Genomic DNA, 25,586 nt, shown 5'->3' with positions numbered 1-25,586 from the left:
GAATAAAACTGTTAGAGACATCAGCCAAACCTTAGGTTTACCAAAATCAACTGTTTGGAACATCATTAAGAAGAAAGAGAGCACTGGTGAGCTGAGCTTATTCAGTCTGAAGAAGGGTCTCGACCCGAAAAGTCACCCATTCCTTCTCTCCTGAGATGCTGCCTGGCCCGCTGAGTTGCTCCAGCATTTTGTGTCTCCCTTCGATTTAAACCAGCATCTGCAGTTTTTTTCCTACACACCAGTGAGCCTACTAATCACAAAGGGACTGGCAGGCCAAGGAAGACCTCCACAGCTGATGACAGAATAATTCTCTCTATAATAAAGAAAAATCCCCAAACACCTGTCCGACAGATCAGAAATGCTCTTCAGGAGTCAGGTGTGGATTTGTCAATGACCACTGTCCACAGAAGACTTCATGAACAGAAATACAGAAGCTACACTGCAAGATACAAACCACTGGTTAGCCACAAAAATAGGATGGCCAGGCTACAGTTTGCCAAGAAGTACTTAAAAGAGCAACCACACTTCTGGAAAGGTCTTGTGGACAGATAAGACGAAAATTAACTTATATCAGAGTGATAGCAAGAGCAAAGTATGGAGGAGAGAAGGAACTGCCCTAGATCCAAAGCATACCACCTCATCTGTGAAACATGGTGGTGGCCTGGGCATGTATGGCTGCTGAAGGTACTGTCTCACTTATCTTCATTGATGATACAACTGCCGATGGTAGTAGCATAATGAGCTCTGAAGTGTACAGACACATCCTATCTGCTCAAGTTCAAACAAATGCCTCACAAATCATGGCCGGCGGTTCATTCTACAGCTAGCCAATGATCCCAAACATACTGCTAAAGCAACAAAGGAGTTTTTCAAAGCTAAAAAATGGTCAATTCTTGAGTGGCCAAGTCAATCACCCGATCAGAACCCAATTGAGCATCCCTTTTATATGCTGAAGAGAAAATTGATGGGGACTAGCACCCAAAAGAAGCATAAGCTAAAGATGGCTGCAACACAGGCCTGGTAGAGCATCACCAGAGAAAACATCCAGCAACTGGTGATGTCCATGAATCACTGACTTCAAGCAGTCATTGCATGCAAAGGATATTGAACAAAATACTAAACATGACTACTTTCATTTACATGACATTGCTGTGTCCCAAACATTATGGTGCCATGAAATGGGGGGACTATGTATAAACACTGCTGTAATTTCTACATGGTGAAACCAAAATGTATAAAAATGGCCTTTAATAAAATCTGACAATGTGACCACATATGATTTTTCTATTACAAATCTCAAATTGTGGAGTGCAGAGGCAAAAAAATAAATGATGGGTCTTTGTCCCAAACGTTATGGAGGGCACTGTACATGCCGTTGAAGGACCTGTAGACTTGTGCTTTGTCCCCATAGCTCCCCACCCTTCACAGTGCGAGTTCCCACTCGTATCAGAGCATCGCCTTATTAGAGTTAAATTCCATCTGCCATTCCCCACCCAAATTACCAGCTGATTAAAATATTTCTGTAACTTAACACTATCCTTGCTCTCAAAAACGTCGCCAATTTCCTTGCCATCTGCAAATGTACTTCTCATATCTTTTACATTCATACCCAAATTGTTAATGTAAATGGGAAGGATCAAGGCCTGAATCTTGTGGTTACACTGGTAGCCAGAGACGGTAAGCTGGGACACAGACTATACAACATTTAGAAGACACTTGGACAAGTACATGGCCAGGAAAGGTTTAGAGGGATATGGGCCAAATGCAGACAAATAGGACTAGATTAGATGGGGCATCTTGGTCAGCATGCCCCTGTGGGGCAGAAGGGCCTGTTTCCATGCTGTTGGCCTCTATGACTATGTAATAGGATCTCTCATCAACCAAGCTGTGCTGACTATGCCCGATCAAGTCCGGCTTTTCCAAGAACACATTAATCCTGTTGCTCAGAATTCTTTCAAATAACTTCCCCACTATATTCGTTATGTCAATAATGAACTCAAAAATGATCATTTACAGTAGAATTTGGTAGGTGATATCACACATTTCCCTCAAAAGATCAGCAGTTTTGATTTACCAAGATTTACCAGTACTGGACCTTCCTGCAAATTAGAAAATGTATTTTGTATAATGCAAAGGATTTACCTAACAGTAGACTTCTTTCCCCCAGTTATAAAGTTCCAGCTCTCAAAACTCACAATCCATATCCAACTTTTCCAACTGGAAGAAACTTTGTACAACGCTGAGCAATTTTTAAAAAAAGATTCCAACCACAAAAAGACCATGATGCATTTAGACTGTAACTCTTGCCTATTCTATTTAAAGTGTAATATCTAATCCAACTGAGCCCCATATTTAATCCATGGTTGCGAAAGATTTTTTTAACATGATTTGTAATGTGTTTACAATATTGAAAAATCATCTCAAACATTAACATAGTCAAAAGTGATCAATATATTGTGTAACTGGGTTCAATACTTCTTCATTGTCATGGATGCACTACACAGTGAATATTTTGTTTTGCTTCGCTCACACATGCACGAGTCACCATATTTTGGTGCAATTTAAAAGTCCAAAGTCCAGTCCACATGGTTGATGTACTGGAGCACCTCCCGATCCAGACTTGGCAGAAATTGCATTGTCACATATGATTCACACTGAACTCCGTGGTAAAAGAATGGTGCTCGTATTACCGCTATGCTTCCTATAGATTAATTCCAAATATTGAAGCTAGTGTGAAAGTATCATCTCTCAATAACACTCAAAGCATTGTCAAGTGTGCTTATACATTTTAATAGAAAACTATGGTAATATGTGGAGATTTTTGCATTTGTCCTTTGTTGATTCCAAATGTTTGTGAATACATGTGTTTCAATGTTATGCTGCATTGATTGGAATGTGATTGTGTAACTGAGTGATGTTGCCTTTGAAACACTTCACATCAGCACATTAGAGCAATAAAGGTCTACTTTCAATGGGAAGCGTGAATCATTAAAGAGAAACATATGATGATTCAATCCCACCAGATTTTATATCTATGAAATTTTATTTTATCATTCATATCAAATAAATAGATCTGCAGGAATTACTCTAATATATATGGAATTTAAAAATGTTCTTTTCAGTTTGGCTAAGTTCAGTGCAAGTCTTGAACAATTGATGAGGTTTTTGGGTATATGTTGTAAGATGCCCACATTTGTCAATGTTTGCTTTCAGACATGCATCTTGCTGAAAGAGGTTCTATTTCCTATGGGCGGGTTGTGAAATAATATTTTTATGCTCATTAATGTGCAAAGCTTTACTTATTTATTTACTTTATTTCTGCATTTGTAAATTGCAAAGATCTCATCTCAGCTGTAAATTAACCTTTTTGGCTGCTGTAATCCCTCATCTCTTTTGAGGCCAAGCCAGATTTGTATCTAGTTGTCTCATGTGAATATCTGTCCTGTATAAATAACTTGAGTTGGTCAGTACCAACTGATCTTGGAACTACAACTGCACAGAAAATCGAGGACTGACTTAGAAAACAAATAGAGGGGAGGGTGTAAAGTTGATAACTTTAACATATAGTACATCTGCTCTATACCATTTCACACAAAGTGTATCCTTAAATATGTGAGAGACATTTTTTTATAGATGTTATTCATGTGTCTTCAATTCACAAATATTCCGACTGTTTGTGCAATTTGAAATATAGAATAGCTTCTTTCCTGCAGTTAGTCATAAACTAAGATGTCAAATCAAATCTTGGGGGAGGAACACTGTCACCAAATAGATATTAGAATTTGATACACCGAAGATAAGAGCACTGAGCTTCCTAGATATATATTATGAAAGCAAGCTGGAATCTAGAAGATGGAATACTTGAAGGATTGCTGATGAAATTACATGATCCATGGAGACTAAAAACATTTTAATCTGATGCTCTTAGACTGGTTATTTTAAACACAGTCTTCAAAGTTTTATTTCTTTAGTGTTGCGATCATAGCATGAGTTTGTAGTTGGGATTAACCTTGCCTTCAGAGTGAAGCGTGGATAGAACTTTTCCGTGAGTGCATTGTTCTGGAGTCGGGTTGTGCTGTAACACCAGGCATTTTAGTGTCAAGTCGAAGTTAAACCACTGTGGTGTAATACAGTCTCAATCTACTGCATGTAATCTACTGTAACCCTTGCATTCCCTCTCTCTCTGTCCCTCTCCCACCCAAATTGTCCTACTAGTTTTGCTGCCATCCTGCTCAGTTTCACTGTTTGTATCCACTCGTTATCACTTTCTCCACAGCTAGCAATGGACCATTGTGGGCTCCACCTTTCCTTGATCATAGTTGCTGGCTTTGATTTGTTCTTATCATACCTTTCATTCATTTGTTCTTACCTTTTTATATCTCTAGTTTCCCTCTCCCCTGACACTCAGTCTGAAGAAGGGTCTCAACCTGAAACATTACCTATTCCTTTGGGAATTCCTACTCCCATCCAGTGATGTTGCCTGACCCGCTGAGTTACTCCAAAATTTTGTGTCTATCTTCAATCTAATGAAAGTTCAGTGTTTGCCAAATAAATGTATTGGGAAAATAATTTCCTGCTCCTATATACAATGACGTTTGGTAGAAGCAAGTACTATATAATAGCCTTAACTTAATCTTTGAATTGGAAAATCAATGTGTGATATAACTGGAATGCATTACAAAGCCGATATTAAACTGACAGACCCTATTCGTATTAAAAGTAAGTGCAAAATTCAAGTGGATAATGGATGAGTAAAGACCAAATGTTGGACGGTATCACTGCTGTCATTGCAAGTTGTTAATAATATTTATAACCAAGTTAAGGTATGTAGGTTAATTGGCTGGGTTAATGTAAAAATTGTCCCTAGTGGGTGTAGGATAGTGTTAATGTACGGGGATCGCTGGGCGGCACGGACTTGGAGGGACGAAAAGGCCTGTTTCCGGCTGTATATATATGATATGATATGATATAATGTTGTTGCATTGTTAATTTTGATTTCCTATGCATGAAACAAGATGGTTTGATGTTAAATACAGGGAAAGAACAATGATTGCATTAGATTCGCCTGAAAAAGGGTCTTAACCCGAAACGTCACCTATCCATGCTCTCCAGGGATGCTGGCTGAATAATTGAGTTACTGCAGCACTCCAGAAGCAGATCCTTATTTCTACATGGTTACAACGTTTTGCATTATCTTACTGGTTTTATTCCTTGACAGGAAAAATAAAAAGAAGCATATTATCTGAATTGTGAGATTGCTAAAAACAGAAACATAGTGGGATCTTGCTGTGTAATAGATCGCTGTGCAGCAGGTGTAGCAGGCATCTTGGAAGCAAACAGATTGTAATTGTTTATAGCTAGGTCGACTTGCACAAAAATTGAGAGATTATACCAGTTTGGGTGGCACAGCTGATAGAGCTATTGGCTCACAGTATCAGAGAACCAGTTTCGTAACTGACCTCAGCTCCTGTTTGAATGGAGTTTGCTCAATCTCCCTGTGACTGTATGGGTTTCCTTTGGGTGCTCCGGTTTCCTCCCACATCCAAAGTTAAGCGGGTTTTTGGGCTAATTGGCCTCAGTAACTTGCCCATAGTGTGTGGGGAATGGATGTGAAAGTGGAACTTTTGTGAACAGGTGATCGATAATCGGTGTGGACTCAATGGGCCGAAGGGCCTGTTTCCATGCTTTAATCTTTCAATTAATCAATCAATTATAAGGGACAATGGTGAGATCACATCTGAAATATGATGAACAGTATTAGTCTGTTTAGTTAAAAATGAAATCGACAGCATCAGAAGCAGTTTAGCAAAGATTTCCCAGTAATACTGTATATGTAACGGTAGGTTAATTTGTGAAGAAAGGTTTGATGTGGTGGGTTTATATTCACTCATGCTTAGAGGGAGAGATAGCATTTCAATCAACTTTAAAGATGGTGAGGGATCTCAGCAAGTGGATGTGTTTTCCTTTTGTAGAAAACATCTAGAATGAGGAGTCTCTCATTAAAAAAAATATGGTGTTCCCCATTTAACACAGAGTTGTGAGTTTTTGAACTCTCTTTGATAAAGAGCATTGGAATTTGAATCTGAATCATTGAATATTTTTAAGGTAAGCGTAAATAGATATTTGATAAGCAAGGTTATGGTGGGTTACAGTCAGATCAGCCATGATCTTATTTTGTGATGGGGTAGTCTTAAGCAGTTGAATGCAATATTCCTGTTGGTAATTCATATGAAATTCTCCTACCTGTTGTTTTGTATCAGGCCAATGCAGGTGGCATCATGAACGATGCATTGAACATTAGTCTGAAGGTGTTGCAGCCCCAAACATTGTCTGTCCATTTCCCTCCACCAATGTCGCTGAGTTCCTCCAGCAGACACCAGTGTTAGAATAACTCAGCATGTCAGGCAGCACCTCTTGAGTATGTGGATAGGTGACGTTTCGGGTCAGGACCTTTCTTCTGTTCCTTAGCAGTTGTTCATTGCTCAGGAATCCAGCATCTGCAATCTCTACTGTCTCTGAGTTAGTCTAGTTTAGAGATGCAGCATGGAAACAGACTCCTTGGCCCACCGAGTCTGTGCAGACCAATGATCACCAGTACACTAGTTCTATGCTACACACCAGGGACATTTTTACAGAAGCCAATTAAGCTACAAACCCACACATCTTTGGAATGTGGGAGGAAACCGGAGCACCAAGATGAAACCCATGTGGTCACATGGAGAACGTGCAAATGTTTTAATATTTATTTAATAAATCTGCCTTGCTGAAATTTAATAAAACAAACTAATGTTAAAGCTTTAACTTTGATTGAAATATGTTATGTCTAATGTACATTAAGAATAGCTTGGGTAATGAATCCAAATGTAAATTTAAAACATTTTCTCATGAAGAGCTATTTAGGGGAATTCTTCAACAGGGTAAAACATATTGTAAGTTGCTTCACATAAGTACTTTCAACCAAAAGGTGGAATTGAGACAAACAAATACATTTTGGGATAGTCTTCGAAAAGCTTCGTCATACCATATATTTTATGGGACACAAAAAAAAACCGATAGAGAAAGAGAAAGGTCAGGAGAAAGTTGCTGATATCTCATGGATATCCAAAAGCATGATTGCCAAGAGAAGGTAAAATGTAATAGAAAGGAACAAAAAGCAAGAAGTGAAAGAAACATGGAGAACTCAGTGGTCATGGAAAAATTAAAGGGAGGTAGGTCATAGAAGTTAAACGGGATTTTAAAACTGAGGCCATGATGCAGACAGAGCAGAAGATACAGTGAATGGAGCAATGCATTTGTACCACAATATAGATAAGCTGCATAAATGGACACAAAGTGATCAGTTAAATGTGAGATTTAGGGATAACACATTGGTCTACAAAGCAAATAGGATTGAAATGGCAGAGACAGAAATAGAAAAATAAATGTTAATTGACTAACCATTTGCAAAGTTTAGACAATAACATGAATATTTACTGCAGTGTAAAGCATTGTACGGATAGCTGATTAAAATAGTGCAGCAATTTTAATCCAAAGATCAAACAAACTCAATGCTGGTCACAACACTAAATACAATGAATATATTCATTGGAGGTGCAGATAACAGAAGCAATGCTGATACTAAATCCATTTACTTTAAGTCGCATTATAAAATAGGTTGGGGAGGTAAACTAGAGAATGACAGAGATTTTAGGAAGAACTAGACCAAGCTCGGCCCAAACCTCTCCTGCATTGGTGCAGCACTCTCCCCCCCTCCCCCTCCCCCTCTCCCCTCCCCCTCTCCCCTCCCTCCCTAGGAGATAGATTTAAACTTTAATATGTGAATAACTTTAAAAACATAACACTGATTTCAATGAAACTTCTTCCATTAGCACCAATGGGACGACGGAGAGTAAGATGGGCCTAAAATTGTTGCGCTATCGTGTACCGTTTTGGCTGTAGTTCAGGAACAAACAAACAATCAAACGAGAGTTTTAGAATATAGATTACTTTGAGTAATAAAATGTTGAGATTACGATATTGGATAATGTGGTTGTTGAGAAAAGTATTAACCACATTCAAGTGCAGCTTGATGGATTAACAGTGCACACTGCACACATTGTATTTTAAAATCCATGATTAGATCTCTTGCGTCTTCTTCTGAATCCATAAAAATATTGAACAAGACTGTCTATTCAAGGATTTTGGCACCAGAGTAAGTCAAGCGTCAAAAGTGTTCCATTGTCATATGTCCCAGATACAACAATGAAATTCTTACTTGCTGCAGCACAACATAATATGTAAACATCGTACACTGTAAATAGTAATAATAATAATAATAATAATAATAGTCTATAGTAGTTCAGAGCTTATTTGAGGTTGTAGTGTTTAATAGCCTGATGGCTGTAGGGAAGAAGCTGTCCTGAACCTGGACATTACAGTTTTCAGGCTCCTGTACCTTCTTCCTGATGGCAGAGGTGAAATGAGTGTGTGGCCAGGATGGTCATCTAGAGAATATCAGGGACTCCAGATGACTGCTCCAATCTCATCTCAGATAGTAAAGTGTGAGCCCACTGGGAAGTGAATTGGCAAATTAGGTTGTGAGAGTGTGGGGTGGAACAGGTTTGGGGGAGTCAAATGCATTTAGTGTTAGTTTAGAGTTACAGCATGGAATCAGGCCCTTTGGCCCACCGAGTCCACACAGACCAGCGATCCCTGCAGCCTAACACTATCCTACACACGCCAGGGACAATTTTACATATATACCAAACCAATTAGCCTACAAACCTGAACGTCTTTGGAGTGTGGGAGGACACCAAAGATCTCAGAAAAAACCCATGCAGGTCACGGGGAGAACGTATAAACTCCATACACACAAGCACTCCTAGGCAGGATCAAATCCGGGTTTCTGGTGCTGTAAGGCAGTACCTCTACCGCTGTGCCACCGTGCCGCCCTTTCTCATCCATTGTCTCTATTATTAATTGTGTATTTTTACAGAAGACCAATTGGCAAAAATACTTATTCCATTAGAACAGCATTTCATTTAAATCCCCAGCCCCCACTTCACCTGTATCCACCCAACACTTGACAGGCAAATGTCTTGCTTTGAATAAAGTATTTTCATACAAGATGTTTATGCTTATTGGCATCTGCTGAAATGTAAACAGTAATTTCCTTTCACAGAGGGTGGTGTATTTCTAGAATATCCTACCCCAGAGGCATATGAATGCTTGATCAATGAAGATACTTAATGAAGAGATGTGTACATATTTGAATTTTTTTGGAATTGAGAGCGATGTGGAACTGACACAGAAAAGGAGTTGAGGCCTGGGGCAGATCAGCCAATGGCGACATGGTGGCGCAGTGGTAGAGTTGCTGCCTTACAATGTTTGCAGCGCCAGAGACCCAGGTTCGATCCTGACTATGGGTGCTGTCTGTACGGAGTTTGTGTGTTCTCCCTGTGACTGGCGAGGGTTTTCTCAGAAATCTTCAGTTTCCTCCCACACTCAAGACCTACAGGCATGTGATAAATTGGCTTGGTATAAATGTAAATTGTCCCTTGTTTGTGTAGGATAGTGTTAATGTGCGGACTCGGTGGGCCGATGGGTCTGATTCCACACTTTTTTAAGGTTGCTATTCAGTAAGCATCTGAGCATTTTAAGTAATTTGCAGATATATAATCATTGTGCTTTTATTGAAAATATCAAATCTTTTATCAGACCATGGACAGAATTATATTAAGTTTCTGTCAGTGAAAGTAATATAGACTTTAAGTGTACTCAAGGCTGGGATAATTTTCAGATCTATGCAGTTATGAAGATCAAGCTGGAAAGTGAAGTTGTCAACAATCAGATCATAGAGTCATAGTATCACATAGCACTTCAGCCCAAAATGTCCATCCTGGCCAAGATGCCCCATCTAAACTAGTCCCTTTGGCTGCATTTGGCCCATATCTCTCTGAAACGTTCTTATCCATGTGCCAATCCAAGTCTTTTTAATGCCGTTATGGTATCTGCCTCAACTACCTGGCAGCTCTTTCCATATACCCACCACCCTGAGGTTGTGCCTCAGATTCGTATTAAATCTTGTCCATCGCACCCTAAACCTATGTCTTCTGGTTATTGATTCAGTAGGTAACCATATAACCATATAAACCATATAACAATTACAGCACGGAAACAGGCCCGTTCGGCCCTACCAGTCCATGCCGACCACTTTCTCTGACCTAGTCTCATCTACCTGCTCTCAGACCATAACCCTCCAATCCCCTCCCATCCAATTTACTCTTAAATAATAAAATCGAGCCTACCTCCACCACTTCCACCGGAAGCTCATTCCACACAGCCACCACCCTCTGAGTAAAGAAGTTACCCCTCATATTACCCCTAAACTTTTGTCCCTTAATTCTGAAGTTATGTCCCCTTGTTGGAATCTTCCCCACTCTCAAAGGGAAAAGCCTACCCACGTCAACTCTGTCCGTCCCTCTTAAAATTTAAAAAACCTCTATCAAGTCCCCCCTCAACCTTCTACGCTCCAAAGAATAAAGACCCAACCTGTTCAACCTCTCTCTGTAGCTTAAGTGCTGAAACCCAGGCAACATTCTAGTAAATCTCCTCTGTACCCTCTCCATTTTGTCGACATCCTTCCTATAATTTGGCGACCAGAACTGCACACCATACTCCAGATTCGGCCTCACCAATGCCCTGTACAATTTTAACATTACATCCCAACTTCTATATTCGATGCTCTGATTTATAAAGGCAAGCATACCAAACGCCTTCTTCACCACCCTATCCACATGAGGTAAAGGACTCTGTGCATCCATTCTCTCTATTCCCCTCATGATTTTATAAAACCTTTACTTGATCACTCCCTCAGCCTTCCGCATTCCAAGGACTAAAATCCTAGCCTGCTCAACCTCCCCTTAAGTCCTGGCAACATCCTCGTAAATCTTTGTTGCACTCCTTTTGGCTTAACAACATCCTTCCTAAAGCAGGGTGACCACATCAGAACACAATACTTCAGATGCGGCCTCACCAATGTCTTATACAACTGCAACCTAACATCCCACAGCACCTCCTATTTCGCTTGGGCAGCTTACAACCCAACGGTATGAAAATTGATTTCTCTAACTTCTAGTAACCATAGCTTTCCCTCTCTCTCCGCCCATCCCCCATCCTAGGTCTACTGTCCTCCTTATTAAATATCACCGATTGTATGCCCCAACCATTCTACATTTCCTCATCACTATTTGCTTTGTTCAGTAATTTTCACACCTTAGACTTCCATATCTCTAGACTCCCTCTCCGCTGACTCTCAGTCTGGGGAAGTCTCGACACGAAAAGTCACCCACTCTTTCTCTCCAGAGTTGCTGCCTGTCCCGCTGAGTTACTCCAGCATTTTGTGTCTGTCCCCAATTCTCTGATGCCCGCAATGTGGACGAGTGATGGGGATCGGACAGTGCATTTCTGCTCCTTTTAATTTGGAGTGAGTGAGTGATTGTGGCCTTGAAGGGTAGGAGTGATGTACATGTGTAAATAATGGCACGATGATTGAGACTCACGTAAGTATATAACCTCCCACTGCTGTCCTGTATACACCCATTATTCTAATCACTTTGCGCATTTTTACACAAAATAACCCAACTTTTTCTGAGCATCACATTTATTTATGAAGAGATGAATTTTCGAGGGTCTAATGTCCTTAGAAAAAGATTCCAAATAAAGTTTGAATGACTAGAAATTCGTTATTGAGTTGAAGATCTGATAACAGGCCCTTCGGCCCACCATGTCCATGTTTATCATCTGGTGTCCATGTCTCTGTGAGAGGGGGGCAGGAGGGAGGTTGTGTGAGGAGATGCTGGTTTTTACCGTGTGGCGGGGACAGGGCAGGGGGTCCCGGGGCAGGGGGGTCCCGGGGCAGGGGGGGGTCCCGGGGCAGGGGGGGGTCCCGGGGCAGGGGGGGGGTCCCGGGGCAGGGGGGTGGTCCGGGGCAGGGGGGTGGTCCGGGGCAGGGGGGTGGTCCGGGGCAGGGGGGTGGTCCGGGGCAGGGGGGTGGTCCGGGGCAGGGGGGGGGTCCCGGGGCAGTGGGGTGGTCCGGGGCGGGGGGGGGGGGGGGAGCTGGGGTAGGCGGCTCTGCCCGCGGCTGTGAGGAGTCGCCGGCCTTCAGCCCTGCACCTGTCGCTGCCGAATCTCACCTGATCGCAGCCAAGTTCTCGGGGGCCGGACTATATTTAGCTGCCGCTTCGCTCTTGCCCCGGCCCGGCCCGAGGAAGATTTCATGCTGTGCCCGTGGGAAGAAAGAGTGGCTGAAAACAGCGCAATGTGAGCGCTGAATGGCAGTGAGGACATCTGTGCCCCAATGGGACGGCTCTGAGTGCGGGCTGGTCAGTCAGGGTCTGTGGGGACTGACTGAGACCCAGAGCCCCTCCTGCCCCAGAGACAGAGCGCTCACATTGCGTCTCCCTGAGACACAGACAGGGGGGGGGGGGGGGGGGTCTGGGCTGTGCCCCTGTAACCCTGTCTGTGGGGGTCCCCTCTCCCCTGACTCTCAGCCCAGTAACAAGGGTCTCCCTCCACCCATTCCCCGCGAGTGTCCACAGACGCTGCCTGTCCTGCTGAGTTACTGTGTGTTGTGTCACTGTGTGTTGTGTCTGTGTGTTGTGTCTGTGTGTTGTGTCTGTGTGTTGTGTCTGTGTGTTGTGTCTGTGTGTTGTGTCTGTGTGTTGTGTCTGTGTGCTGTGTCTGTGTGCTGTGTCTGTGTGTTGTGTCTGTGTGTTGTGTCTGTGTGTTGTGTCACTGTGTGTTGTGTCTGTGTGTTGTGTCTGTGTGTTGTGTCTGTGTGTTGTGTCTGTGTGTTGTGTCTGTGTGTTGTGTCTGTGTGTTGTGTCACTGTGTGTTGTGTCTGTGTGTTGTGTCTGTGTGTTGTGTCACTGTGTGCTGTGTCTGTGTGCTGTGTCTGTGTGCTGTGTCTGTGTGTTGTGTCTGTGTGTTACTACTGTGTGAGGCTTCGCTCTCGCCGGCCTGCACCCTAGCGTTGTGTGTGAGAGAGAGAGAGAGAGAGAGTGGAGCCGCATCTCAGGGCTGTTTACCTCCCTCCCTCCGCTCTGCGACGTAATGGTTTGGCAGTGGGAGGAATGGGCAGAGTCATCGCCTCCTGAAACCCGAAGCCGCCACTGATCCCCTCGAGCAGGTGGCCGCTCTTCCCTTCTTCGCAAAGCTTCTTCGCAAAGCGTCTCGATATGGACATGTCAACCCCGGGCCCACTGCATGGAGCCACGTGCACGCACACCGCCACATGTATGTCCACGTACACGCACACCGCCACATGTATGTCCATGCGCACGCACACCGCCACATGTATGTCCATACACACGCACCGCCACATGTATGCCCATGCACACGCACACCGCCACATGTATGTCCATGCACACGCACACCGCCACATGTATGTCCATGCACACGCACACCGCCACATGTATGTTCATGCACACGCCGTCAGTGCAAGCAAATATCGAACACCGGGGCCGAATAGGCTTTCCGAGTCTGTTCTGCCATTCACTGGGGCCAAGGCTGCTCATACACACACATACAGGCAATGCTTCAGTGGGGATACATGCATGCAAGGATTATTCGTCACTGTAGGGGGATTGCACGTAAGGTCAATGGACCACGGAGTCGCTCAAGCCATCTGGAGGACATGGCAGCTTCCAGCATACATTAGTAACACATGCAACACGTGCGTTCTTACCTTGAAAAAAACGGCAAAATGGCCAGTTTTTGTGGTGTAAAAAATGGGGAAGAAGCTGGAGGATCTGGCGGAGGAAGAGGGACTGGGAGAAGGGCTGCCAAGCCCGCAGATGCAAAAAGCAGCTGGGAAGATGTTTGGCCAGCCGGTGGGAGAAAGGGAAACATGGCAGGGAAGGGAGGCAGGAGAGCAAGGCCGAGAAACAGAGGGCTGCCGACCGGGGGGGGGTGAAGACGAGGAAAGGACGGGGTTGAGTGAGCTGGGAGAAGAGCAGCGGGAAGAACCTGAGCCGAGGTGCCTGGAGGTCTGTAGGGGCAGAAGCAGTGAGCGCTGGAGGTTGGCGACCCGCCGGGGCCTGAGGGCGAAGGGCCCAGGGAGGAAAGGCTCGACGGCCTTGGAGGAGGAGGCGGTGGAAGAGGAGGAGCGGAGTGTCGAGCCCGAAGAGGAGGAAGAAGAGGACCGGGGTAGAGGCCAATCAGCAGCGGAGGCCGAGCAGCAGCGAGAGCTGGGCCGGGCGCTGGGCGCTGGGAGCTGGGCGCTGGGAGCCGGGGCGGACCAGGCCATGGCTCTCCTCGGCGGCCCCAGCCTCGAGGTGTTGAGCGCCGGCCAAGTGGAAGCGGACCCTGGCTGACGTAGATGAAGAGTGGGCAGAAGGGCTGGAGGGCCAGCAGGAGCGGCGAGGGGCTGAAGAGCCACAGGAAGCGAGGCAAGGAGCAGGGGCGCCGAGCCTGGAGGAGCGAGGAGCGCAGGAATGGGAGAGGTATCGGGACACCCGGTGCGCCGGGAGGGAGGCGGAGACGCGCTGATGGTGCGAGTGAAGCTGAGCCATGGTGGGGGTGAGGCCGAGTACAGCCGCAACATTCAACTGCAACACCCTCTCAAATTAGGACTGGTGAATTGTTCCACAACAGAAGTCGTTCCAAACATAAAATAGAAGGAAAAGACTAAGCAAAAGGCCTAAGTGCTTGCCTGCAAGTACATGGCGTGGCCCCTAGTAGGCGTTGTATGGCAACAGTCCGGATCAGCGGTCGTGACCTTGCCTGCCGTGCAATCCCCCGATAAATGCACATGAACGCAAATGAAATTCCTCGTATGTTACAAAACATACGTGGTTAATAAAGTCTGATTATGATTATGACAAGGGTATGCCCACAGACACATGCGTGTCATGGATATACCAGTATGTACATACAACACATACAATACAATACATCATACAATATAATACAATATATCATGCATATAAGACAGACACAAATTGCTGGAGTAACTCAGCGGGATAGGCAGCATCTCTGGAGAGAAGGGATGGGTGATGTTGACTCCATGACAGTGACTCAATGAAAGAGTGATCACAAATCAGAAGGTGCAGAATAGTTATTGAAAAGGGTAAGGATCATTCCAAGATGAAAATAGCTCATTGGGAAATGGCTGTGCTGTCCTTATAATGGGAGTGGGCTAAGGAAAGAGGGTGTGGAAAGTGAAGCAGTTGAATTGTTTTCGCATGGAGCAGCTTCAGACTTACTCATACAAACGACTCCCAACAAATGCTCAAAGCAGTCTGTGATTCTGTAGCACAGAATCTTTCTAATCCATTTGTGGTATGAGCATACTCAGGAAGGAGTTTCTATCTAAATGCTTCAGGGACCAAAAAGCAAAACATTTCATACTGAGGCAGACCCTCAGGAGCCTGCTGTGCATCTGAGAGTTGATGGAACTGGCAGCTAGCCAGAAACCAATTCTCAAAGCTGCAGATCATTGTTTACAATCCACATTTTGTGGAGAGATCGCTACGCCCTTCATTAGCTTCATGTTTTTTTGGTCTGTCTAAAATATTAGAATATTAAAATCCTAATTATTTAATCCTGGGTGGGAGTGATTGTTTAAAAATGTCATTTAAACTGTTAAAGATGCATGAATTTTTTAATTCTATTTTAAATGATGTTAAATGTCCTATGAAACAAATTTTGAGAAATAATTTTAAAAGTGCGTAACATTCTGGAAATTAATCTGCCCACTTTCTGCAAATCAAGGAGAAATTCACCTGGACTAGCTGGACGTTAAAGTTCTTGCATCAAAATTGTTCACTGATGGAATCAGTGGGGCAGATAACAGATGTCATGTGCAGGAAGGAACTGCAGATGCTGGTTTAAACCAAAGATAGATACAAAAAGCTGGAGTAACTCAGTGGGTCAGGCAGCATCTCAGGAGAGAAGGAATGGGTGATGTTTCGGGTCGAGACCCTTCTTCAGTCTCTTCATATTTGTTTAATGGAGCAACCTAAAACTAATCCCAAAGATAGACAGAAAGTGCTGGAGTAACTCAGCGGGTCAGGCAGCATCTATGGAGAAAAACGAGGGTGACGTTTCGGGTCAGGACCCTTGACTTTTCTCCTCCCCTTACCCACTCTAATCTCACCCCCTCTGAACGCCAAGCCTTTCCTTCGCTCACTTTACAGCAGTCCCAACATTATCATCAAACAAACAAGAGAAGTGGCAGATGGAATTTAATCCTGAAAAGTGCGAGGTGATGCACTTTGGCAGGAATAACTTGGAGAGGGAGTACACCATGAATGGAAGGACCCTAGGGAAGACAGGGGTACAGAGGGACCTTGGAGTACAGGTACACAAGTCCTTGAAGGCAGCAGGACAGGTGGACAGGGTGGTCAAAAAGGCATATGGGTTACTGGCCTTCATTAGCCGGGGCATCGAATATAAAAGTAGGGGGGTAATGATGGAATTGTACAGAACACTGGTGAGGCCACAGCTGGACTATTGTGTACAGTTCTGGTCACCACATTATAGAAAGGATGTGATAGCTTTGGAGAGGGTGCAGAGGAGATTCACCAGGATGCTGCCAGGGATGAAGGGCCTCGGCTATGAGGAGAGACTGAGCAGACTGTTGTTTTCCCTGGAGCAGAGAAGGCTGAGAGGGGACATGATCGAGGTGTACAAGATCATGAGGGGCATAGATAAGGTAGATGGCGGGGAACTTCTTCCACTGGTGGAAGGTTCAACAATGAGGGGACATAGATACAGGGTAAGGGAGGTTTCGGGGGGATGTGAGAAAGAACTTTTTCACCCAGAGAGTGGTTGGAGTCTGGAACTCACTGCCTGGGGTGGTGGTGGAGGCGGGAACACTCACAACGTTTAAGAGGCATTTGGAAGGGCACTTGAAATGCTACAACATTCAGGGCTACGGTCCAAATGCGGGAAAATGGGATTAAAATTAGACTGTGTTTGGTAACGGGCGGCACGGACACGATGGGCCGAAGTGCCTCTTTCTGTGCTGTAGGACTCTATGACTCTATGACTATGAGAAGGGTCCCAATCTCTTCATCCATAGATTTCTTTCTTTGCTCTTTCATGGGACATGGGCAAAGTTATTGCGGATGCTGGTTTGCAAAAAATAGAAGAAAGAAAAGGACACACTGGTTTGTTAAACCAGCCTCTGCAGTTCCTTGTTCCTACATTTTGCTTCACTGCGAAATCTCTTCAAGGTATGACTGTTTTGAAGAAGTTTTTCACCTCTAGTCTGAACAAGTGTCCTGACGCAAAACATCACCTATCCATGTCCTCCAGAGATGGTGCCTGACCCATTGAGTTATTCCAGCCCTTTGTGCCTTTTTCAGCAGTAATTATTGTCTATGTCCAACTATCCTCCGAAACAGATGCGTTTATAACTGACATCACACAATAGTCAACATACAGTTTGCATTTCTGCTTTCCAATTTTGATCATGTTTGGCAGAGGGTTTGGATAAAAGCCAGCATCCAATGACATTTTCAACCATTTGCATAACAACTTAAGCCTGTGACATGATTAAACCTGCCCCTGAGAGGTACGAATGACAAAAACACTATCACTGATGGATAAGCAAATTGTCTACAATACGATTCATTGGCACATTTGACATTGTAACCATCAGTGTCATAAAGTCACGCAGCCCAGAACTGTCAGCCTGCTTTGTTCATGCCAACCATCATGTATCTTACAATCACTTCATCTATAGCCATTGGTGAATAAAATGCACATCCAGATGGTTTTTAAAGTGATGTGAGAATACTTGCCTCCACCATCTTCTCAGGCAGTGCATCCCAGATTGCAACTGCCGCCTGGGGAAAAGAAAGAGATCCTGAAGTTAGAAACATATAAAAATAGGTGCAGGAGTAGGCCATACAGTCCTTTGAGCCTTTCAATAAGACCATGGCTGATTATCTAAAATCGGTACCCCGTTTCTGCTTTTTCCCCATATCCCTTGATTCCTTTAGCCCGAAGAGCCAAATCTAACTCTCTCTTGAAAACATCCAGTGAATTGGGCTCTATTGCCTTCTGTAGCAGAGAATTCCACAGATTCACAACTCTCTGGATGAAAAAGTTTTACCTCATAGAGTGATAGAGTGATAGAGTGTGGAAACAAGCCCTTCAGCCCAACTTGCCCACACTGGCCAACAATGTCCCAGCTACACTAGTCCCACTTGCCTGAACTTAGTCCATATCCCTCCAAACCTGTCCTATCCATGTACCTTTCTAACTGTTTCTTAAATGATGGGATAGTCCCAGCCTCAACTACCTCCTTGTTCCATACACCCACCACCCTTTGTGTGAAAATGTTACCCCTCGGAATCCTATTAAATCTTTTCCCCTTCACCTTGAACCTATGTCCTCTGGTCCTCGATTTCCCTACTCTGGGCAAAATACTCTGTTCATCTACCCGATCTATTCCTCTCATGATTATGTACACCTCATCCTCCAGCGCTCCATGGAATAAAGACCCAGCCTACTCAACCTCTCTCTATAGATCACACCCTCTAGTCCTGGTAACATCCTCGTAAATCTTTTCTGAACCCTTTCAAGCTTGACAATATCTTTCCTATAACATGGTGCGCAGAACTGAACACAATATTTTAAATGCGGTCCCACCAATGTCTTATACAACTGCAACATGACCTCCCAACTTCTATACTCAATACTCTGACTGATGAAGGGCAACGTGCCAAAAGCCTTTTTGACCATCTTATCTACCTGCGACTCGACCATCAAGGAATCATGCACCTGTACTCCTAGATCTCTCAGCTCTACATCACTCCCCAGAGGCCTACCATTTACTGTGTAGGTCCTGCCCTTGTTAGACTTCCCAAAATGCAACACCTCACATTCTCTGTATTAAATTCCATCAACCATTCTTCAGCCCACCTGGCCAATCGATCCAGACCCTGCTACAATCTTTCACAACCATCCTCACTATCTGCAAAACCGCTCACTTTTGTATCATCAGCAAACTTGCTGATCTTGCCCTGTATGTTCTCATCCAAATCATTGATGTAGATGACAAACCGTAACGGGCCCAGCACTGAACGCTGAGGCACACCACTAGTCACAGGCCTCCAGTCCAAGAAGCAACCTTCCACAATCACCCTCTGCTTCCTTCCATGGAACCAATTTGCTATCCATTCAGCTATCTCTCCCTGGATCCCATGCGATCTAACCTTCCAGAGCAGCCTACCATGCGGAACCTTGTTGAACACCTTACTGAAATCCATGTACACAACATCTGCAGCTCTGCCCTCATCGACCTTTTCAAAAAAATCAATCAGATTTGTGAGACATGACCTCCCCCGTACAAAACCATGCTGACTATCCCTAATCAGCCCTTGCCCATCCAAATGCCTGTATCCCTCATTTCAGTCCTAAATGGCCTACCCCTTATTCTTAAACTGTGATCCCTGGTTCTAGACTCCACCAACTCCGGGAATGTTTTTCCTGCATTTAGCTTGTCCAATCCTTTAAGAATGTTATATGTTTCTATAAGACATATCTTAAGTTCCCTCTTAATCCACGACTTAATCCTCAGCTCTCAGGTCTCCTCGTAATTGAAACATTCCAACCCACGTACCTTTCTGGCAAATTGTCTCAACACCTCTCCTCAGGGTTGATAGGGAGAGAGAGCGCTTAGAAGTTAATCAGCTGCATGGTTATAACTGTGGTGAAATATAAGGGAGTGAATATAAGGGAACTACAAGAAGGCCAGATTAGTGTGTTGGAGATTTCAGAGGGTGGAAAGTTGTAAAACTGCATAAAGTTACAGCTGCAGGAAGGAGCAAGCCTGAGGAGGATGTTGGAATAGATTTCTTCTAACATCCAAATGCAAGAGCACGTTTGCACAAAAACATATTGTTTTGCATTCTTTCCAAACAGATCAGATAATACGATCCACAAATACCATCAAGTCAAACTCATAGGTAGAGCATAGGGGAAGATACAGAGTGCAGAATATAGCTCTCAGCATTGTAACACACCAGTTCCATGGACTAAGTCCAATGTCTGCAATGGAGTAGTCATAAGTGATAGGAGCTGAATTAGGCTATTTGGCCCATCAAGTCTCCTCCACCATTCAATCATGGCTGATCTGTCTCTCCCTCTAAACCCCATTCCCCTGCCTTCTCCCCATAACCCCTGACACCCGTACTAATCAGATATGGTGTCCAAAATTGCCCACAATATTCCAAATGAGGCCTGACCAGCACCTTATAGAGCCTCAGCATTACATCTCTGTTGTTGTATTCTAGGCCTCTTGAAATAAATGCTTGTGTTTGCCTTCCTTACTACCGATTCGACTTGCAAATTGACTTTTTGGAATCCTGCCCCAGCACTCCCATGTCCCTTTGCACCTCTAATTTCTGGATTCTCTCCCCATTTAGAAAATAGTCTATGCCTTTATTCCTACTACCAAAATGAATGACTCCACACTTTGCTGCACTATATTCCATCTTTCACTTCTCTGCCCACTCTCCCAACCTGTCCAAGTCCTTCCGCAGAGTCTCTGCTTTCTTTACACTACCTGCCCCTCCACCTATTTTCGTATCATCTGCAAACTTTGCCACAAAGCCTTCAATTACCTCATCCAAATCATTAATATACAACATGAAGAGCAACGACCCCAGCACCAACCCCTGCAGAACTCCGCTAGTCACTGGCAGCCAACCAGAAAAAGCCCCCATTATTGCCACTCTTTGCCTTCTGCCACCCAGCCAACCTGCTATCCAAGCTAGTATCTGTCCTTTGTCTATTGTCTACTGATACCCTGGGCTTTCATCTTCCTTAGCAGCCTCACATGTGGCACTTTATCAAAGGCTTTCTGAAAATCTAGGTAAAGAACATCCACTGACTCTCCTTTGTTTGTCCTGCTATTTACTTCTTGTCAGGCAAGATCTCCCCTTTACAAAACCATGCTGACTTTGGCCTATTTTTATCATGAACCTCTAATTACTCTATAACTTCATCCTTTATAATGGACTTTAAAATCTTACCAACCACTGAAGTCAGAGTATACTTTCTTCAGTTCTTCAGCCTATACTTTCAATGTTTTAGCTTTCTATTTAATGGCATCAGGAAGTTCCCTGCCTTTGACTAAAACCCAAAGAATGCACTAATAACCCACAAATATCCTTCTGCTGATTTGAAATGCTGCGGAGATCAGTGCGTAGTTCCACTGCAGATGTACGTTATACAGGATAAATCATTGGCTTCAGATGTAATGTCCATCTACTATTGATCGCAGGTAAACAACCCATGGTTCAACTTCACAGATGGATTTGTTGGAAAAATGCAAATATGGAAACAGTGCTGTAAATCTAAAGTCAAAATTCTAAAGATCGGCCATGAGAGTATTCAATGGCGGAGCAGGTTGTGGGCCTGGTCGCCTCCTCCTGCTCCTATTTCCTTGTGTTATGACATTGTAAATGTACCAATAAGTATAGCAGATGAAGACACAAGGAAGTGTAGATCTTCATTTTTTTTTAAATACACAAAATGCTGGAGTATCTCAGTAAATCAGAGAGAATCTCTGGAGAACATGGATAGGAACATTAGACCATGCATAATGTTCAGACAAATTAAATCAAGCAGGGAAGAAGGGAGCATTACCGTGAAAAGTGCTCTGTTGACTCTTTGGAATTATAAAAAATGACCCAAATATATTTGTTAACAATCATTTCTGGATAAAATGCATTTAGCATCGCATAAGACTGAAAAATAATGGTTACTGATGTATGTTATCCTTCACGGAGCTGAGTGGAAATTCATTCCTACTTAATGGTTAATTTATAATGTGATTTCCTACCTTGGTTTGCATTCCCTTGAGTTGAGAAGTCGAGTGATGATTTAATTGCTGGAAAGAATAGAGGGATTCAGTAATGCAGATGCAGTGGATACTAGCCTAAATAGTAATAGGAAAATAAAGCAATGAAATAGGGATGACATAAGGAAGCATTTAGTAACGCAAATGGAATGTAATATCAGACCATTCTCCAGCAAGACTCAGGGATAGTTGAAATGCTCAGCTTAAAACCAGAAGAGTTTTGTAGCTAGACAGAGAAAGGGCGGCACGAGCATTAGAATGACTGCCTTACAGCGCCAGAGACCCGGGTTTGATCCTGACTACGGGTGTTGTCTGTGTAGAGTTTATATGTTCTCCCTGTGACCTGTGTGGGTTTTCTCCAAGATCTTCAGTTTCCTTCCACACTCTAAATACGTACAGGCTTGGCTTGGTATAAATATGGTTATAAATGTAAAATGTTAAGGTAATGTGCAGTTAATATGCAGGGATTGCTGGTCGATGCGGACTTGGTGGGCCAAAGGGCCTGTTTCCGCGCTGTGTCTCTAAACTAAACTAGACTAAGCTAAAAGAAGGTAAGTTATAGATGAGCTATAACCCAACAAAATGATGGAACTAGTTTGAAGAATGGAACACCTACTCTGCTTCTAATATGACTGAAGCATCCCAAATATACTGAAGAACTGAGACACTGAGGATAGCTTATGCCTTTCGAGACTACAGAATATTGAACTGTAGAAAACATGTAATATACAGTTAAATATTCAGCAGTCTCAAAAGGCTTGAAATATCCTCAGTATTTCAGTGTGTTTGGGATTTATACCTACATATATAAATTTATAGAACGAACACCATTCCTCAGAGGGCCCTTTCCACCTCACTACATCCATCACCATATCATTCCTTTCCTTTCTTCCTTATGTATCTATCTACCTTCCCCTTCAAAATATCTCAGTGACACCACAAGGGAGTAAATTCCATATCCTTACCAATTTGTAGTGGTGCTATTTTGTGGGCCTTAGTTTTGAACATTGACTCCACTGAACCTCTTCATAATTTAAGAAACACTGTCAGGTTAATTCTCCACCTTCTCTTTTCTGAGAAGATTGCCCCACAGTTTAATCTTGAGTTATAATCTCTTGGCTCTGTGATTTTGAGAATCTGTTTTGTCTGGTATTTCTACATACTTCACATTACGTAGAGACCAGAATTATGAGTGTAGTCTCACCAAGGTAATTTATCATTTTAGTTTTTAGTTTTAGAGATACAGCTTGGAAACAGGCCCTTCGGCCCACCGAGTCCGTGCCGACCAGCGATCCCTGCAGATTAACACTATCCTGTGTAAGCATGATAGTAAAAGCCAGGCAGAGTGACATCAAACAGGGTGAGTTTGCTGCTGCTTTTTGCGAACAACTTCTAGTCAATTAATGGCATAGACCATTCACTCAGATGTAGGTTCCTCAATCGATAAGGTTGCTTCCATGTAAATTAAAAGGAAGTCAACTTTTCTAATCTAGCTGTGCATATTTCAATGCAGAATTTCTGCAGGAAGTAAATCCACTTTAGTTTAGCGATACAGCATGGAAACAGGCCCTTTGGCCCACTGAGTCCACATCGATTAGCGATCCCCGCACATCAAAACTATCCTGCATACACTAAGGACAAGTTACAATTTAACCGAAGCCAATTAACCTACAAACCTGTACGTCTGTGGAACGTGGGAGGAAACCGGAGTACCTGGAGAAAATCCACACAGGTCACGGGCAGAACGTACAAACTCCGTAAAGACAGCCCCCGTAGTCAGGATCAAACCCAGATCGCTGGTGCTGTAAGGCAGCAACTCTACCACTGCACCACCACGCTGCCACCTTGTATGAACCATGTCCCCTGGTACCATTACATTTGGGCTGTTCACCATAGCACATTGGATTATTTGTGTTCCCAACTACAAACCCTTTACATCCCAACCATGTAAGGCAAAGATCACATTGAATGGCGGTGCTGGCTCGAAGGGCCGAATGGCCTACTCCTGCACCTATTGTCTATTGTCTATTGTCAACCACCAAAGTCCTGATCTCACTACTATCTCCAATGATGCTTGGCCTGCCCTTGCCTTTGCACGGCCTTTCCCAAAACCCCTCAGCCCTCTACTCTGTGCTCCCCGTACCACCCAACCCCCTGTGACTGATGACACATAATCCATGTGGGCGTTGGGATTTACTCCTCTATCCACATCGCAATGCGCAAGTCCTTTCTGCAATGCATGGTACCCTGGGTCTGATGTGTTAAAGAACATTGTTTCAGTGCAGACAATAGAAATGACATTCTGGCCCCCAGTACTGTTCTGGATAGGCAGGTGTAGGCAGGTAGAATGTTGAGTTGCACATATACCACATTTACTATTTAACCTGAACTATTCTTCAGTTACTGTCATTGTTTAACCGATTAATTTAGTAGAAATGCGCAATGTCTTTTGATGTATTCTGAAACAAACGGTTGGTATTCATTCTCAGAAGCTGTACAAGATGAGGAATGATTAGCACAAAAGCACCTTCTCATGATAAATTTCAAATAAAGACGATCAAGGACATGGGATTTATTATCTGTACTTTTATATTATTGTTGAAATTCTATTTATAAATATGGTTTGAAATCTTTGCGATTTACTGACTTTTTAAAAGTTTGAGTCTAGATAAGACAGATTTCATAGACACAGTTGTTCCATTGCTCAAAGTGACTTTAATAAGTGGACACAGATTTAGAGAGATTGAAGGAGGAATTTATTTTTGTCAGGGGGTGGTGAATCTGTGGAATTCATTGCCCCTGACGGCTGTGGAGGCCGGCAATGCATATTTTTAAGCTGGAAATTGACAGATTCTTGATTAGTACGGGTGTCAGGTGTTATGGGGAGAAGGCAGGAGAATGGGGTTGAGAGGGAAAGATAGATCAGCCATGATTGAATGGCGGAGTAGATGATGGGCCAAATGGCCTAATTCTGCTCCTGGTACTTATGAAAGCAATTTAGAAAGAGGTTCTTCTCAGAGAGGATCATTCAACAACTGTCTCAAATTATAGTTAAATCAAATTCCCAAGCACTATCAGTGTTGTGCTGGCTGTTCTGTTGAAAGTAAAACTAATAAGGTGGCATAGCTACTGCCTTAGAACGCCTGTTTTCGCGCTGTATCTCTAAACTAAAGTAAACTAAACTCACTGCTGTTTAAGTTAGCATCATTGGCACCTCCCCTAAGAAGATTACAGAGGATAGGCACAAAATGTTGGAATAACTCAGCAGGACAGGCAGCATCTCTGGAGAGAAGGAATGGGTGACGTTTTGGGTCAAGACCCTTCTTCAGACTGTCTGATGAAGGGTCTCGACCCGAAACGTCACCCATTCCTTCTCTCCTGAGATGCTGCCCGTCCCGCTGAGTTACTCGCCAGTATTTTGTGTCTATCTTCAGTTTAAACCAGCATCTGCAGTTCCTTCCTACACACAAAAGATTACAGAGGAGACACCGCTGTGTTGGGCATCTTGTATACTTCACTGGACAGCACGGAGTCCATCCAAGAGAATTTATCGAAATAAAATAAAAATAACGTGGCCATTATAATAGAGGCTGCGTTGGCCATGCTGCAGAACCTATTTTGCACGAGGCTTCGTTTTTAAAAAAGCCTGAACTAATCCAGTCACCTCCTGGGAACCTTGTAAACTTTCTGCAGGATATTTTCAATGTTGGCAGAAACTGGAGCTAGT

The sequence above is a fragment of the Rhinoraja longicauda genome, unplaced genomic scaffold, assembly GCF_053455715.1.
Source record: "Rhinoraja longicauda isolate Sanriku21f unplaced genomic scaffold, sRhiLon1.1 Scf000203, whole genome shotgun sequence".
NCBI classification, from domain to species: domain Eukaryota; kingdom Metazoa; phylum Chordata; class Chondrichthyes; order Rajiformes; family Arhynchobatidae; genus Rhinoraja; species Rhinoraja longicauda.
This window is presented reverse-complemented; position numbering follows the sequence as displayed.